Consider the following 6,812-nt stretch of genomic DNA (forward strand, 5'->3'; position numbering starts at 1 on the left):
AGTAGCGGAAAATAAATAACACAAGATATGATCACCTAGGAAACCAAACCAGTAAAAACCTGGGGAGGATTTGACCTAGCTATCCTCAAGGTAAACTTGAATCCACTATCAGAAAGAATCGAAGTTCATACAAAAAGACTTACAAGCACCCCCGCTCGACTTCCTAATGCTACCAACCAGTAGAACTTACTGACATGACCACATGCAAGCTCCGAATCCACGGACTCCTTCTTTCTTTGGATTCCCACCAACTACAAGCACCCCCGCTTGTGTATTCTTTAAGCTTTAATGGCAGCAATTGTTTTGATCATCAAGGTTTAGAGAATGTCTCTTCCTTGAAAACCCTAAGTTTGTGTAAAGGAAAGCTCCTCTAGATCTCACAAGCAATTTACACAAACCGCAATATGAGCAACACTAAAACGTGGCTAGGGTTTGCCTTTTATACTTAGGACAAATAAGAAACCCTAAAAACGTTTTAAAACAACTAAGGCTGAGTTGGAAAATTCTGCAGAAAAGCAATCTGCCCGAGCTTCGATCGGTCGAGCCTAAGCTTTGATCAATCGAGCCAGGCCGAAAGCCACACTGCTTTCTGCTTTACACTCGATTCCAACTTTACATTGACATACAACTTTGAGCTAGCTTTAAACACTTCTAAACACATTGTTTTGATCATGGTTTGCCAATATTACAAATTAGAGTTCTAAAATACATAACATCCTAAACTTTAGAACCTAACACTTTTCCCTTGTGCATTGTACGATTTATTGACTAGTGTGTGTGAATATATATATATATATACACACACACAGGCATAATAGAAATATTTACATAAAAATTTTAAGTTTTTATCTGAGGTAAGGCTGTATGCATGCATACTTCAATTTTTTTTATTAAAAAAATTTAGATTAGTTCATATATATAAATGTGTGTGTTTTTTTAGCCTTTTTAACATTTTAACTTAAAACCAATTGAATTAGTTCAGTTCCTAGTTTTGCTAGTTGAATCGATGATTCCCTGTTTTTTCTACATTTTCTTTTTAAAAAATTGAATTTTAAGAATATTTGGTTCACAGTCGATTAGTCCAATTTTCAAAACTATGTGTAAAACAAATAGGTATAATAGTTGACTTAGGTATAGGGCCAGCTTGTGATGCAATTGATGCAATTGCCTCAGGTCCCCAAATAAAAGAAGGCCCCACTTGTAACAAAAAAAAAAATTATATATATAATACATTTATCTATATATTTTAATTTAAAAAAATTTAAGCACTTTTATTAGTCAATAAAATGCATTAAAAAGGCTCCATTGTATCTTAAAATGCAGAAGATTAAAAAAAGAAAAAAAAAAAAAAAAAAAACAAAACAAAAAAAGTCAAATTTCAGCTAACAACATTAAATTTTAGGAGACAAATTTATTAACTCATTCTTGAAATATGCTAAAATTAAAATTGATACCAGAAAAATTCATTAATAATACAACGTAATTGTCTTGAAATATGCTAAAATATAGATTATAAATTTCAAAAACAAAAGAAAAGTCTCTCTTCTCTCTATCTCTCTATCTCTTTGCCTCTTCATCTATAGTCTTACCTTTCTTTTCTTTATCTTCTACTTGATTCTTGATCTTTTTACATAAACTCAGTCAGCCAGTCTAGCTTGAAATTTTTCTTTGTTGATTCCCTTTGATTCACAGCAAATTCAAAATTGAAAGGGGGAAGTGTACCAATCTACCAAAGGTAATCTTCTTTAGTTCTTCCCACTCTATCTTTCTGAAAATGAAGACTCAGAGTCTTCTATTTATTTAACTTAAATTATATATATTTTTATTTTATTTCACTGCACAATTGTTTGATGGGAGTCCCAACAGGGGACGTTTTTTGCTATGATAGGACTCTTTTCTGCTTAGAGCATCCACCATGGTTTTTTCAATCCTATCTTATTTTACCATACCAAAAAGTTACTTTACCAATTATACTATACCATTTTCTAGTACTTCCAATACTTCCAACATCCCAACTTTTATTTTACAATACTACACACTAAAATAATATAAATTATATAATAAAATAATATTTAAAAGTTATCTATCACTCCTCTCTCTTCATCCCTATCCCTGCCTCTCTGAGTCTCTGTTCCTCTCTCAATAGCCAAACAACCCGATCATCACCACACCACCACCACCATGCCTACCACGCCACCATGCCCACTGCCCACCAAAATCCCATCAGAACCAAAAACCCAAAAAAAAAAAAAAAAAAAAAAAAAAAAAAAAAAAAACAACAACAACAACAACCACCAAATCACTGCCACATCGAACCCATCTGAACCCAAAAGATAAAAATCAATCCATGCCTCGCTGCAAAACATACACAAAACCCAGATCGGCGAAACCACAAAACCCAGATTGACGAAACCATTTGACCCACAACGCCACCAAATCAATGTTGCCAACATCACACCACATCCAGCCCATCATCAGCAATCTTGAGCGACCCATCATCGACGACATTGGCAACCCACCAATCTCCACTGAGAAACCCACCAATCTCCGTTGATCCATGCCAATCCAAAATCCAAAATCCACGTTGATCTCCATGCTGTGACCACAAACCAAACCTAGCTCCAGTACAAGCCTTGAACGAGAAAGAGAGATGTGAGATGAGAGAAAGAGTGAGGACTGTGTGAGGGACGAGCTCTGAGAGAGAGAGAGAGAGTCAATGAGAAGCGCTGAGAGTGAGAGAAAGAAAAGTAAAAAAGAATAAAATAAAATATTTTCGTTTTACAATTAAGTTATGATAGTTTTTAGACCCCTTAAAAACACAATTGGATTAACCTAAGTAATTAGCCAAGTTGTTACTTAGTCCAATTTAACAAGTCTAGGTTATCACAATCACAACAATCATATCATGCAAAGCAGCGAAAAGATAAATAACACAAAGATATAATCACCTAGAAAATCAAACCGGTAAAAACCTGGGGAGGATTTAACCTAGCTATCCTCAAGGTAAACCTGAATCCACTATCTTGAAAGAATCGAAGTTCATAAAATAAGACTTACAAGCCCCCACGCTCAACTTCTTATTGCTATCCACCAGTAGAACTTACTGACACGACCAGGTGCAAGCTTCGAATCCACGGACTCCTTCTTTCTTGGATTCACCACCAAATACAAGCACACCTGCTTGTATTTCTTTAAACTTCAATGGCAGCAATTGAATTGATCATCAAGGTGTAGATAATATCTCCTCCTTGAAAACCCTAAGTTTGTGTAAAAGAAATCTCCTCTAAATCTCACAAGAGATTTACACAAACAGCAATATGAGTAACACTAAAACATGGCTAGGGTTTGCCTTTTATACTTAGGACAAATTAAAAAACCCTAAACATTTTAAACAAACTAGGGCTGAATTGGAATTCTGTAGAAAAACGCTTCTGACCCAATTTTCGATTGATCGAGCCTAAGCCTCAATCGATCGAACCAGGCCGAGAAGCATCAAAGCCTTCTACATAAACTTATTCCAACTTTACATAAATGATACAACTTTGAGCAAGTCTAAGCATAAATAAACATATTATTTTGATCATGGTTTGCCAACAGTACACATTAGAGTTCTAAATACATAAAAACCTAAGTCTTTAGAACCTAACAAACTCCCACTTTAGTAATCCGTGACAAAACACAACTAGAAGCTCAAAGTTTACAAAGAAAAACCCTTTACAAAACAAATGCTCATAAAACAAACTCAATCCTAACTACTATCCATCAGTTGCAAGTGTAGACAGCAGCTCAATTGAATCCACTTGTATATTTCCTGAAAACACATAACAAAATGCATAACCGCATGTGTGGAAAATACAAGTAAACAAAATAAATTCTTGATTTCAAACAATACACAATAACAACATATATCAATGAATAACTCATAAATATAAATCAATAAGTAGTTGAAAACAATGAACATATAAAGCAATAAAAATAACTCCCCCTAACATGAATTTCTCAACAAAAATATGGCAAGAGCCAAAAAGATAAAATACAATGTGAAGCACTTAGATACAATCTAAACTCCAAAAGCTCCAACCAACAAAAATACTCTCCCCCTGAAAACAAAACTCTACAAGAGCTCAACTCAAATAAGTACTCCCCCTTTTTGTGATGGAATACCAAAGGGCAATCAAAATTCATCATCAAAAGGGAGGTGGCGGTGAAGATCGTCTAAATTGTGCCAACTCTGCACATAAAGCACGGATCTCATCGAGCACGTCCACCAAAATTTGTCCATGAGCCGCCTGAACGATCAAGACATGATCCAACGTACGTCGAATGTCTGAATCATCCGAAGCAGTCGGTGGAGGAACATCAGCATCAGCAGCAGCAACACCAGACGTCTCAGCAGCATCAGCACCTATAGAAAAGAGAGGAGGGGGAACAGCACCAGATGGCGCACATCTAGGACGCGAAGGATCAACTCTCAAGTGAGCAGCCCTCTACCTAAGAAAGGTGGCACCTATGGGAGCAATAACATGAACAGGCTCACTAGAAGGAAAACCATCTAGACCAAGAAACAACAAAATCCTATGAATGAAAATAGGATGGATAAGCACATGCCCTACGACAGAACTCCTATGAACCTCATTCAAAGAACGAAGGAACGGATGTGGAAAACTGATAGACGCACTAGAAACAAAAGTGTACAAAAACATACATCGCTCTAGAGGGATGGTGTGAAGGTGAGAAATAGGCCATAAAGAATGACAAGCTATCCTAAAGAAAAGATAGGCAGTCTCGGTAAGCTCAGCAAACATGATCCGAGGATTAGAACCCCACTGGATAGAAGACCCAGTGATGTATGACATAACAACATCTAAGGGTGGAGACTCATCATAGGGATAGTCAGGCTCCTTAACAACCGAAACCCCAAGAGCTTCAGCCACTACCTGAGGAGTAATTGTGAACTCAACACCTCATATCCAACTCCTAACAAGAGTGTTAGAATCATAAACGTGACAAGAGAGATTCGAGAAGAACTCTCTAATCAGAGCGGTCGGGGGTGGATGATCTATCTCTAATAGGGATAACCAACCTCTAGACTCAAAGTTAGCCCTAATGACAGGATCAATCTCATCTAAAACCACAGAACGCTTAGCCTAAATCTTACGCTTACAGTTCAGTTTCTCAAAGGCCTCTCTGCTTTTGTCATTCCTAAACACCTCACTCCTAGAGGGAGACTCAGAGGAAATGGAGGGGGTCCTATGGGCTCTAGTTTTCCTAGGCATAGTGTTAGGATAAGGACCAAGACACAAAGCAAAAAAAACCAAGGGCAGACTACAAGTTAGCACCAAAAAAAAAAAATAGAACAAAAATCTATATGATGCATGAACAAATTAAATGTAGTGATGCATGACCAAATGCAGTGCAATTAAGTTCAAGTTCAAAAATTTGGCTTGGGCATAGAGTTTCTAACAAAAAACCCCAAAATTTTGAAAAACTACTTAATCAATTTGTAATAAATTGATGAATTGATCATTACATAAGATAGATTACATAGAATAATGATCAATTACATCACTACAACAAGCCAATTTCATCAATTGAACCAATTTGAACAAAAAGCCCCAATTTGGGTTCAATACAAGCCCTAGAATTTTCAATTTATCACAAAACCCCAAATTGATCAAATTAACCATCATATAACATGATTATAGCAATACAAGAACAAAAGCCAGTGATCAATTTCAGAAAAAGAAGCTTGATTCAACAAAAATCCCAATTTTGAAAAGGTCCAAAAATTCCAACAAAATGCATGAGTTTATGCATGAAAACATGAAAATAAATGCGAAGGGAAGGGTATAAAGGTCTTACCGGCCTTGGGAGAGGAAAATCTTGCAAAAAAATGGATGAAAACAACAAAAATTTGAGATTGAGCCTTGACCAAGTTGTATGGAGAGAGAAAAAGTAAAGAACTTTTTGAAAAAGTGTTTGTCTCAACTGAAAATCAGTTTTTAAAAAACTTCCCATACGATTTTCGATCGATTGAAATATTAAGTTTGATCAATCGAAACAAACAGAGGCTCACTGAAATTTTTAAAAACAATTTCGATTGATCGAAAAACAGACTCGATCAATCGAAACAAACAGAGGCTCACTGAAATTTTTAAAAACAATTTCGATTGATCGAAAAACAGACTCGATCAATCGAAACAAATAGAGACTCACAAATTTTTTGAGAAAAACATAGTTTTTTAAAAAATTTTGAGAATTTTTAGAAACATCTCAAAGCATAGAAATTTAGGAATACAATGCATGAATATGTGATGATATGATTTTCAAAAATAAGAATTGAAGCCCAATTTTCCCAAATATAAAATTTCTTACATTCTCCATAAATTTTCAAGAATCAAATCAGTTTTGCACAAAACTCAAAGTATTTGCAAACTTGGTTGGTCAGACCAAAGATACACACAATAACATGTACAATGTTTAGCAAAGAGTAACTCGTGTAGTGTGTACAACTAGCAAAAACTTGAGATACATGTAAAGAGTTATGTAAATAGCAATCAATCACAAAGTCTACAAAATTCATCACATAAAATTTAAAAGAGACTATTACCTAAAGAGTTACATCATATAACTCTCACATCTCCTAAAACATAAACTTGCAATCATGTAAGTTTCTTGAATTTTGCCTCATAATATACATACCAATTTTAATTTATTCAGAAACTTATTAAAAAGTCAGGATAATGTACACACCAATTTTAATTATGTGATTTGGCATTAAGCCTAATAGTACACACCAATTTTAAGCATTA

Source organism: Quercus lobata, chromosome 5, assembly GCF_001633185.2.
Source record: "Quercus lobata isolate SW786 chromosome 5, ValleyOak3.0 Primary Assembly, whole genome shotgun sequence".
Classification (NCBI taxonomy): Eukaryota; Viridiplantae; Streptophyta; class Magnoliopsida; order Fagales; family Fagaceae; genus Quercus; species Quercus lobata.